Source organism: Dasypus novemcinctus, chromosome 18 (genome assembly GCF_030445035.2).
Source record: "Dasypus novemcinctus isolate mDasNov1 chromosome 18, mDasNov1.1.hap2, whole genome shotgun sequence".
NCBI classification, from domain to species: Eukaryota; Metazoa; Chordata; class Mammalia; order Cingulata; family Dasypodidae; genus Dasypus; species Dasypus novemcinctus.
Window position 1 is genome coordinate 83,349,750 of NC_080690.1, and position 12,985 is coordinate 83,362,734.

At 39.4% G+C, this 12,985-nt stretch overlaps 1 long non-coding RNA gene across 2 annotated transcripts in view; it reads left to right on the plus strand.

The window, feature by feature from the left end:
- The window catches only part of LOC131274420 (uncharacterized), a 70,826-nt gene that overhangs the window by 25,557 nt on the left and 32,284 nt on the right, over positions 1-12,985 (plus strand). The gene's annotated exons all lie outside the window — the stretch shown is intronic.

Below are 12,985 nucleotides of genomic sequence, written 5' to 3' on the forward strand. Positions count from 1 at the left end.
AAATTGATGATCTTAACAAACCAATCACAAGTAAAGAGATAGAATCCATCATTTAAAACCTCCCAAATAAGAAGAGCCCAGGGCGAGACGGCTTCACAGGTGAATTCTACAAAACATTCCGGAAAGAACTAACACCAATCCTGCTGAAACTATTCCAAAAAATTGAAACAGAAGGAACATTGCTGAACTCCTTCTATGATGCCAACATTACCCTAGTACCAAAGCCAAACAAAGACACCACAAGAAAGGAAAATTACAGACCAATTTCTCTAATGAACCTACACTCAAAAAAACTTAACAAAATAGTTGCTAATCATATTTAACAACACATTAAAAGAATTATACACCACGACCAAGTGGGATTCATTCCAGGTATGCAAGGATGGTTCAACATAAGAAAATCTATCAATGTAATTCACCATATAAAGAGACTGAAGGAAAAAAAATCACATGATTATATCTATAGATGCAGAAAAAGCATTTGACAAAATACAGCACCCTTTCTTGATAAAAACAATCCAAAAGATCGGAATACAAGGAAATTTTTTGAACATGATAAAGAGTATATATGAAAAACCTACAGCCAACATTGTTTACAATGGAGAAATCCCAAATCCTTCCCTCTAAAGTTAGGAACAAGACAAGGATGTCCATTGTCTCCCCCTCTATTTAACATTGTCTTAGAAGTACTTGCTCGAGCACTGAGGGAATTTGAATAAAAGGCATTCAAATTGGAAAGGAAGAAGTCAAAATTTCCTTATTTGCAGATGACATGATCCTATACATAGAAAACCCTGAGAGATCTACAATAAAGCTTCTAGAACTCATAAATGAGTTTAGTAAAGTCGCAGGTTATAAGATCAATGCGCAAAAATCAGTAGCATTTCTGTACACCAATAATGAGAAAGATCAGGAGGAAATCAAGAAACAAATACCATTCACAATAGTAAATTAAAAAATCAAATATTTAGGAATAAATTTAACTAAAGATGTAAAAAACTTATATACCGAGAACTATACAAGATTGTTCAAGGAAATCAAAGAAGATCTAAATAAATGGAAGAATATTCCTTGTTCATGTATAGGAAGACTAAGTATTATTAAGATGTCTATCCTACCAAAACTGATCTACACATTCAATGCAATCCCAATAAAAATCAACCCAGCCTTCTTTAAGGAACTAGAAAAACTATGAAATTTATTTGGAAAGAAAAGAGGCCCCGAATAGCCAAAGACATATTGAAAAAGAAAAACGAAATTGGAGGAATCACACTACCTGACTTCAAAACATACTACAAAGCCAAAGTAGTGAAAACAGCATGGTATGGGCATAAGGAGAGTCACACAGACCAATGGAATTGAATTGAAAGTTCTGATATAGAACCTCACATATATAGCCATATAATATTGGATAAAGCCACCAAACCCTCTCAACTGGGAGAGAATGGCCTATTCAACACATGGTGCCTGGAGACTGGATATCCATATGTAGAATAATGAAAGAGGATTACCATCTCACACCTTATACAAAGATCAACTCAAGATGGATCAAAGACCTAAATATAAGAACCAAGACCATAAAGACCTTGGAAAGCAGTGTAGGGAAACATCTACAGGACCTTGTAATAGGAAATGGCTTCATGAATATCACACCAAAAGCACGAGCAGCAAAAGAACAAATAGATAAATGGGACTTCCTCAAAATTAAAGCCTTCTGCACCTCAAAGGAGTTTGTCAAGAAAGTAAAAAGGGAACCCACACAATGGGAGAAAATATTTGGCAACCATATATCTGATAAGAGACTTAGAACTTGCATATATAAAGAACTCCTATATCTTGAAAATAAAAAGATAAACAACCCATTTAAAAAATGGGAAAAAGATTTAAACAGACACTTCTCCAAAGAAGAAATACAAATGGCTAAAAAGCACATGAAAAAATGCTCCAAATCTCTAGCTATCAGGGAAATGCAAATCAAAACTACAATGAGATACCATCTTACTCCCATAAGGTTGGCAGCTATGCAAAAAACAGAAGAATACAAATGCTGGAGAGGATGTGAAGAAATGGGAGCACTCATTCACTGCTGGTGGGAATACAGAAGGATCCAACCATTCTGGAGGACAGTTTGGCAGTTTCTCAAAAAACTAACCATAGATTTGCCATATGACCCAGCAATACCACTGCTGGGTATATACCCAGCAGAACTGAAAACAAGGACACAAACCAATATATCTACACCAATGTTCATAGCAGCATCGTTCATTATTGCCAAAAGTTGGAATCAACCCAAATGCCCATCAACAGATGAGTAGATCAATAAAATGTGGTATATACATGCAATGGAATACTACTCGGCTGTAAGAACAAATACACTACAAACACACGTGATAACATGGATGAATCTTGAGAACCTTATGTTGAGTGAAGCAACCCACACATTGAAGGACAAATACTACATGACCTCAATGATATGAAATAAGCAAGCTGCCTCAGAGAGCTAGAGACTGGAAGATAGGCTTACAGGAATTCGGAGGGTGGAAGAACGATGTGAGCCAACGTCTGCAGGGGTGGAATCTATGATGAGCTGGCAGTAAGTATAAGCACAAAGAAGTGATAAAATGGGGGCAAGGGGTTGCCTTTGGGTGGGGCTTTGAGAGTTTGAGGGGGCTGGGGATGGGCGGATGGGTAATATTGCCCAAAAAATTAGGGGGAGGGAGGGGCAACATATGAACATAGCAGAGTGTCAGGTGTTGGTTGAGAGTAAAATGCTGAGGAAACCATATTAAAATATAATTAGGAGTGTTACCTGTTTAGGATGCTCAGAGGGGATGGTCTGACATGGGATGGACTCCTGGGGAATGTCTGAATGCTCATTTTGCCAGGGTGGGTTGTACGATTGGTTAGAGACCCAAGTAGTGAGAGTGGGGGTGGACCCACATTCTGGGGAGGACTAATGCCATCAAAAAAGAGGGAACTGTATCTCTCAAGAGAAAGGGTGGCTCCCAGGGCATTAGGGCAGTTGAGCAAGTCAGGCTCTCAAAACTGTTGCAAGTATGTCTGGATGTGGCTCCTCGGGAAATGGAGATTGGCTGTTGCTGTGGGCCCCAAGGGGAGGGGAAAATGGATGTTGAATGGATGGAACCAAGGTAAATGTGGGGGTAAAAAAGGAGTTTCATGAGAGTACACAAGGATGGATATAAAACATGTAATATTACACCAAAAACATATAGGGGACAACAGACTAATAATGTAAACCATAATGTAAAACATAGGATAACTAAAAAATTTAGAAAACTGTATAGCCCTAAAGTATGGACCACAATGTAAGCACAGATGTTACCTTGTTTGAAAGCTATTGTTTCAGAGTCTGTACATCAGTTTAAGTAAATATGATATGAATAAGTTATAAGATTATCGCTGTGGAAGGGAAAAGGTTTTATGGTGGATGTGTGGGAGTACTATATATTGTATATATGAATTACTGTGATCTAAGGCTCTTGTGAAGAGAAGCTCAATAATTAGGAAAAAAGAAAAGAAAAAGATAGGATGTAGAATTTTTACAAATCAATATGTATTCTAGATCTAACCTTTAAACTCATCACTATATTCCATTTTACTAGTAAAGGATCCTGACATTATATTGGGCTTCACTTTTCAGGAAGTTTTGGATCACAGAGTGGTTCAACAATGGTAGTGGAAGAATACTGGTATGGGATGTTATTGACAGGCGATATATGGTTGACAGGGAGTTATACAGGGCATATGTCCAGGGTGCATTGTAATGTTTGGATGTACTCATAGTGGCAACAATTAAAAACAACAGCTGGTGGGGTACTGGGTTCCTGGCTGGGGGTGCTCTGTCATGGTCCCTAGGGGAGCAGCGGCAGTCCACCAGGTGCAACGGTAAGGACCAGGAAGGAATGAGGGTCCAACAATGAGCCCCTGATACTCATGACTATGCTTGTGAGCCTATACACCTGAAATAAGAACAAGGTCTAGAGCAGCACTGTGCCTAGGAATTTCCTCCTGACAGCCTTCATGTTACTCAAATGTGGCCAGTCTCAAAGCCAAACTCAGCATGTGAATGCAATGCCTTCCCCCCAGCATGGGACATGACACCCAGGGATGAGCCTCCCTGGCACTGAGGGATCACTACTAAGTACCAGCTGATGATGCAACTAGAAAATGACCTTGAATTAAAGGTTCAATGTGGACCAGCAGAATATCCCTGTCTACATATAATAACAGGAGTTTAAAATGCTGTTTGACCTAAGGTAAGGGGGAAATGGAAAGGAGAAATGAGTTTATATGTCTACGAGTCTCTAAAATAAAGAATCTGGAGGTTGACAGAAGGATTGCCCTTATGCACACCTGAGCAGAGTCTCAGAGACAGATAAAGTAGATACAACCCCAGGTGTTGGTTCTTTTGAGGGCTAAAGAGACCCACACGTTCTATGGTCATGGCAGTTGGGGTTCACTGCCATGTCAGTTGGCCCTTCTTTGGAGCTGGTGTTTCTGCATGATGGAACTGGACTCAGACGTGATCTCTTTTCACAAGCCTATCATGCTACTTTACTGGAATTGTAGTTGGTGCTGGGGTTTAAGATATAACTAGGGGATTTCAATCTCTAGGCTGACAATATGATAGCCAGGCCCTGAGCCTCAACAGACTTCAACTCCTACACTCTGATTTATTGGACTTACCCCATTCAGCTAACATGGAGTTGAAGAATGTCAACCACCACACCATGGAGCCTAGAGTGCCTACAACTGAAAGCAGGAGGATTGCATCCAGTATCCATGTGGAATCTAAGCCCCCTTTTGACATAGATGTGCAATGGACACAACCAATCCAAGGTCCACAGAGAAAATGTGGCATTGTTGTGTGAAAAGTGGCCTTCGTCGCTGCTGGGGGCGGGGAATGGGAGGAAGAGATGAGATGTGGAGGCGTTTTCAGGACTTGGAGTTGTCCTGGGTGGTGCTTCAGGGACAATTACTGGACATTATAAATCCTCCCAGGGCCCACTGGATGGAACATGGGAGAGTATGGGCTATGATGTGGACCATTGACCATGAGGTCCTGCGATGCCCCGAGATGTACTTACCAAATGCAAAGGATGTGTCATTATGATGGGAGAGAGTGTTGCTGTGGGGGGAGTGGTGGGGTGGGGGCGGTGGGGTTGAATGGGACCTCATATTTTTTGAATGTAATATTTTTTAAAAATGAATAATAAAAAATAAATGCAAAAATAACAAAATATATATACATACATACACACACACATATATATATATATAAGGGAATGTCATCTACAGATTTTCATAATTTAGAAGTGAAGCTCTGCCTGGAGCCCTCAGCCTTTTCCTGTTGCACTTATGTATGCTTTTTACCCTGGTCAAGCCAACCTAGACCTACCATCTCTGGAAGAGTTGGAAAACACCCTGATTCTAGCCGTATAGTCGGGAGATTTCATGATATGTTCTAACAATTTGGTGAGGCCTTTAGCTGGAAGTAAAGCCTGGGTTGGGCTAATCTGATCATCAGGGTGGGAACAAATAAAACCAAATCCTACTTATTCCCTGGCCTCTGACTGCTCTTATGTCACTGCCCTTGGCCAAGGCAGAGGTTTTGGATATTCCCAATGGGTTCATTGTGGGCAAACTACCCCTAGAACAGGATAAAACTGGTGACCTTTTATGCTTTAAGGCTGGTGGGTTGCCCATAAGTGGAAGAAACCATGTTTGCTCCACAGTTTCCACATAATTGGGCTTAGGGGCAGAAACCATGTTGCAAGAGAGAAGATACAAAGCCTTGTCACAAAGCTGCATTTCAATAGAATGCTCATACTCACTAATTTAGCAAGTTTCTTACCCTTGAGAGGAAACCAGATGTGGTGTGGCGTGTATGATCTTTTATCATCCAGGGGTCCTGGGCTGGTAGCAAGTATGGATGCATGTACTACCTGAGATTTCTCCTTTCAATTCCCTTCTCATTTGTCCTTTTTACTTCCTTACCTCTCCAACTATGCCTTTTAATTTAACTTAATTTAAAAATTTTAATGTTACATTAAAAAAATATGAGGTCCCCATATACCCCCACCCCCTCACCCCACTCCTCCCATAACAACAACCTCCTCCATCATCATGGGACATTAATTGCACTCGGTGAATACATCTCTGAGCACTGCTGCACCACATGGTCAATGGTACACATTATAGTTTAAACTCTCCCCCAGTCCACCCAGTGGATCATGGGAGGACATACAATGTCCAATAACTGTCCCTGCATTACAACCGAGGACAACTCAATGTCCTGAAAATTCCCCCACATCACATCACTTCTTCCATCTCCCTACCCTCAGCAGTTACTATGGCCAATTTCTCCACATCAATGCTATATTTACTTCCATCACTAATCACTAATTCCAGGTAGAATATCACTAAGTCCACTCTAATCCATACTCTATTCCTCCATTCTGTGGACCCTGGGATGGTTATGTCCACTCTACTTCTATATCAAGAGGGTGCTTCATTTCCACTTGGATGATGGATACAATTCACCTGCTTGCAGTTGTAGGCACTCTTGGCTCCCTCATGTGGTGCTTGACCTTCTTCACTTCCCTGTTAGCTGGCTGGGGTAAGTCCAATAAACCAGAGGGTAGGAGTTGCAAGTCTGTTGAGGCTCATATCTGGCTGTCACATGGACAGTCCAGAGCTTCAGGTTCCTTGGGTATATGCTAAACCCCAGCACCAACCACAGGTCTGTTAAAAGTAACAAGAGAAGCTTGTGAACAAAGATCACATCTGAGTCCAACTCCATCACAGTCAGGAACACAAACTCCAAAGTGGGGCCAACTGACCTGGCACCAAAATCCATCTGCCATGACCATAGAACCTGTGAGTCTCTGTAGCCCTCAGAAGAACCAATACATGTGGATGTATCTACTTTAGCTGTCTCTGGGACTCTGCTGAGGTGTGCATAAGGGTGACCCCTCTGATGACCTCCCAACTCTTTTTTGGAGCCTCATAGCCATATAAACTCATCCGTCCTTTCCATTTCCCACTTTTATTCAAGGTCAAAAAGCATTTTTAACTCCTGATATTACATGTAGGCTGAGATATTCTGCTGGTCTGAGTTGACCCTTTTATTCAAGGGTTTTTTCTAGTACATCATCAGCTGGTACTTGGGAGTAATCCCTTGGCACCAGTGAGGCTCATCCCTGGGAGTCATGTCCCATGCTGGGGGGAAGGCAATGCATTTACATGTTGTTTGGTTTTGAGACTGGCCACATTTGAGCAACATGGAAGCTCTCAGGAGGTAACTCTTAGGCATCCTGCAGCTCTAGGCTTAGTTCTTATTTCAGGTGCACAGGCTCACAAGTATAGTAGTTAGTATCAAGGGCTGATTGTTGGACCATCCTTCTTTATTGGTCTTAGCCATTGCACTTGGGGAGTGTTGCTGTTCCATTAGGGAATGTGATAGAACTTCCCTGACTAGGATCGCAGCACTCCCTCAGTTGTCATTTTTAATGGTTACCACTATGAAAATATCCAAACATTTTTATGTATCCTGTATATATGCCCTGCAGAACTCCCTCCCAAACATGTGCCCCCTATCAATAACACCCCACACCAGTATTCCTCCCCTGCCATTGTTGAACCTCTCTGTGGTCCAAACCTTTTTCAAAAATGAAGCCTAATATATTGCTAGGTTCCATTAATACTCAAATGGAATATAGTGATAGGTTTAAAGGTTAGATATAGAATACATACTAATTTCAAAAAATAAAGTAAAAATAAATTGTGGTTTAAAAAAATTTTTTTAATTAAAAAGTTTTGTTTTTTATGTTTTGCCTTCCATCACTGTAATAAATGTTGCCCTGCATGCACATTGGCAAGGCAAATTCTTCCATCACTTCCTCAGTGTCCATATCCTTTCTTTTCCTTTTCCTTTTCTAATTATTAAGTTTATCTTCACAAAAGTTTTAGATCACAGTAATTCATATATAAGTATATGGTACTCCCACATATCCAACATCAGATACTTTGCCCCTTCCCTAGCAATAATTTTTTACAAGTTCACACTATATTTACTGCAACTGATGTACAGAATTCTGTCTTCCAGAATTGCTTGATCCTTCTGCATAATAGCTTTCCAACAAGGTTACACTTGGGTTTACATTATAGTTTATATTTTAGACTATACAATTTTCTAAATTTTTAGTTATCTTATGTTTTACATTATGATTTACACTTTAGCCTATCAGCCCCTATACATTTTTGGTGTAATTTAACATGTCCTATATCCATCCTTGCAGAGTCTTGTGGAACACTTCCATTGCCCTACAGTTATACTGATTCCATCTATTCAATATCTCTTTCCCCCTCTCCTCAGGGCCCACAGCGACAATAAATCTTCATTGCTTGAAGGGCTATGTTCAGAGATAGTTTCAACAATGTTGAGGGCTCAACATGCTTGACTGCCCTAACCCATTGGGAGCCACCATATCTCTTGAGAGATACAATTCCCTCTGTTTGAGAACATCAGCCCTCCCTAGGGTGTGTTTATACCTTCAGTCTCATTGTATGGGTCTCCATCCAATGATATCACCCACTATGACAAAATGAGCTCTCACACACTCCCTAGAAGCTGGTTCTGTGTCAGATTTTCCACTTGAAGCATCTTAAACATGTAATCTTCCTTATGTTTTTGAAAAAGTTTTCTCTACATTATACTCTCCACAACATACATAACAATCTCCTATGTTCATATGTTCCCCCACCCTCCCCCCAAATTCTTGGGCCATATTACCCATCCTCACATCCCTAGCCCCCCTCAAGCATGCAAAGCCCCACCCAAAGTTATCCCTATGTCCCATTTTATCCCTTCCCTGTACAAATACTTGCCTACAGCTTATCATAGATTTCACCCATGTAGGTGTCAGCTCGCAACCTTCCTCTATGCCCAAGTTCCTTTAAGCCTATCATCCAGTCTCTATATCTCTGAGGCAGCTTGGTTTACTTATTTCATGTCATTGAGGACATGTTGTATTTGTCCTTCAATGCCTAGGTTGCTTCACTCAACATAAGGTTCTCAAGATTCTTCCATGATAGCACATGTGTTTGTAGTGTATTTGTTCTTAAAGCTGAGTAGTATCCCATTGTATGTATATACCACATTTTATTTATCCATTCACCTGTTCATGAGCAGTTGGTTTGATTCCAACTTTTGACTATAGTGAACAATGCTGCTATGAACATCAGTGTACCTATATCATTTTGTGTCCTTGTTTTCAGTTCTACTGCGTATATACCCAGAAGTAGAATTGCTGGGTCATCTGGCAAATATATCCTAGTTTTATGAGAAACCACCAAACTGTCTTCCAGAATTGCTTGATCCTTCTGCATTCCCACCAGTAGTGGATGAATGTTCCCATTCCTCCACATCCTCCCCAGCACTGGTAGTCTTCTTTTTTTTTTCATAGCTGCCAATCTTATGGGGTAAGATATTACCTCATTGTAGTTTTGATTTGCATTTACCTAAGTGCTAGAGATTGGGAGAATTTTTTCATGTGCTTTTTAGTCATTTGTATTTCTTCTTTGGAGAAGTGACTTTAAATTTTTCCCCCTTTTTTTTTTTTAGGTAACTTTTTATTATCATTTACTTAAATATGTACCTTGTGGTGGCCTTTAGATACAGGTTTTATCATCACAAAACACCCAATACTAATCCAAGGTTTTAGTTAACAATCACTTCTAGAACTATAACTATTTAAACATTTTCAGTTTGGAAGATGTTTTACAAACTTTTTTTTTTTTTACCACTTTTTGGTCTTTATTTTTTAAATATTACTTAAAAAAAATATGAGGTCCCCATACCCCCCACCCCCCTCACACCACTCCTCCGCCCATAACAATAATCTCCTCCATCATCATGAGACATTCATTGCATTTGGTGAATACATCTCTGAGCATTGCTGCACCTCATGGTCAATGGTCCACATCATAGCCCACACTCTCCCACGTTCCATCCAGTGGGCCATGGGAGAACATACAATATCCGGTAGCTCTCCCTGCAGTACCACCCAGGACAACTCCAAACCCCCAAAATGCCACCACACCACATCTCTTCCTCCCACTCCCTACCCCCAGCAGCCAGTATGGTCACTTTTTCCACACTAATGCCACATTTTCTTTGATTACTACTAATCACAGTAGTTCACAAATAGAATATCAGTAAGTCAACTCTAATTCATACTCTATTCCTCCATCCTGTGAACCTTAGAATGGTTGTGTCCACTCCACAACTATATCAAGCGGTGCTTAGATTCCACGTGGATACTGCATGCAATTCTCCTGCTTTCAGTTGTAGGCACACTTGACTCCCTGGTGTGGTGGTTGACCTTCTTCACCTCCACTGGATATGGATATCCAGTTCTCCTGGAACCATTGTTGATGAGGCCATTCTCTCCCAATTGAGAGTGTTTGGTGGCCTCATCAAATACCATATGACTGTATGTATGAGGATCTGTATCAGAACTCCCAATTCAGTTCCATTGGTCAGTGTATCTATGTCAGGTAGTGTGATTCTTCCATTTTCATTTTTATTTTTCAATATGTCTTTGTCTAATCGGGGCCTCTTTCCTTTCCAAATAAATTTCATAGCTGGTTTTTCTATTTCATTAAAGAATGCTGTGTTGATTTTTTGGGGGGATTGCATTGAATGTGTAGATCAGTTTTGGTACGATAGACATCTTAATAATATTTAGTCTTCCTATCCATGAATAGGGAATATTCTTCCATTTATTTAGGTCTTCTTTGATTTCCTTGAACAGTGTTGTATAGTTTTCTGTATACAAGTTTTTTTACATCTTTAGTTAAATATATTCCTAGGTATTTGACTTTTTTATGTACTATTGTAAATGTTATTTGGTTCTTGATTTCCTTGTGAGATTGCTCATTATTGGTGAACAGAAATGCTACTGATATTTGCACATTGATTTATAACCTGTGACGGTACTGAACTCATTTATGAGTTCTAGAAATTTTCTTGTAGACTTCTCAGATTTTTTTAAGTATAGGATCATGTCATCTGCAAATAATAAAATTTTGACTACTTCCTTTCCAATTTAGATTCCTTTTATATCTAGGTCTTGCCTCAGTGCTTGAGCCAGTACTTCTAAGACAACGTTATATAGTAGGGGTGATAGCAGGCATCCTTGTCTTGTTCCTGATCTTAGAGGGAAAGATTTTAGGATTTCTCCATTGAAAATGATGTTGGCTGTGGGTTTTTCATATATACCCTTTATCATATTCAGAAAATTTCCTTGTATTCTGATCTTTTGCAATGCTTTTATCAAGAAAGTATTCTGTATTTTGTCAAATGCTTTGTCTGCATCTATCGATATGATCATGTGATTTTTTTCCTTCAGTCTGTTCATATGGTGTACTGCATTGATTGATTTTCTTATGTTGAAACATCCTTGTATACCTGGAATGAATCCCACTTGGTCATGATATATAATTCATTTAATGTGTTGTTGAATATGATTAGCAAGTATTTTGTTGAGGATTTTTGCATCTAAGTTCAACAGAGAAATTGGTCTGTAATTTTCCTTTCTTGTGGTGTCTTTCTTTGGCTTTGGTACTAGGGTAATATTGGCATCATAGAATGATTTAGGTAACGTTCCTTCTGTTTCAATTTTTTGGAAGAGTTTCAGCAAGATTCGCATTAGTTCTTTCCGGAATGTTTTGTAGAATTCACCTGTGAAGCCGTCTGGCCCTGGGCTCTTCTTAGTTGGGAGGTTTTTAATGACTGATTCTATCTCTTTACTTGTGATTGGTTTGTTGAGATCATGAATTTCTTCTTTCATCAATATAGGCTGCTTAAGTGTTTCTAGATGTTTGTCCATTTCCTCTGAATTGTCATTTTTGTTGGAATATAGTTTTTCAAAGTATTCTCTTATGATAGTCTTTATTTCTGTGGGGTCAGTGGTGATATCTCCTTTCTCATTTCTTATTTTGTGTATTTGCATCTTCTCTTTTTTTCTTCTTTAGTCTAGCTAAGGATTTGTCAATTTTATTGATCTTCTCAGATAACCAGCTCTTGGTTTTGTTTTTTTCTTTTTTCTTTTTTGTTTGTTTCTTCGTTCCCTGCTTTACTGGGAAGTAAACAGACCTATCCTGGGATGCAAACACTGGCAGACGATGGAGCTCGGATGGAACTCCAAGTATATCTGTTTCTGAAAGAAACAGGCTTCCTCACTCTGCCAGGCAGCTCTGGAAGTGGGGTATGAAGCTTTGGTGATGGTTGAGAAGATTTCAGATGGGCACAGGCTCAACTTTAACTCCTAGATTCACCAGCTGTGAAGGTTATTCCCTCTCCAATTCTCTTTCAAGACAAGAGAAAGTCTCCTGATGATGTCAATGTCCTGACACTTGCTAATTTTCCTTTTTACCTAAAAGCAGTCATCAAAGACCCTCAGCAGAAAACAGTATCTAGTTGTAATTTCATGACATTTCCATTTCATTGTATTTTTCACGGTTACCTTATGACAAGTGATAAAGGGGCTTTCCAAGTACTTAGGTAATGTAAAACTTCCTTTCCAAGTTAATCTATTTGAAAGAAAACTGATTTAAGTTGAAGAAAAATATAAATAATGGTTGCAGTCCTGTGAGGATATGGGAAAAACCCTATTGGGGCTTGGCTCTCTCTTTCTATGAAAAAAAAAATGGGTGCTATTTTTTCAGTCATCACTTGCCCAAAATGGTAAAGTTTGAAAATACTTTGTGTCGGTGAAGGTGAGGGAAAATAGTCTCTTGATAGCACTGTAAATTTGTTAAGCCTCTGTCAAAATTTAAAATGGACACAGCATTTGACTCAGCCATTTCACTTTTAAGAATATATCTTACAGATATGTCTACTTGCAAAAGCAAGAAAAAGAAAGATTGTAAGAGAATGTTCATTGTAGCATTATTTGTA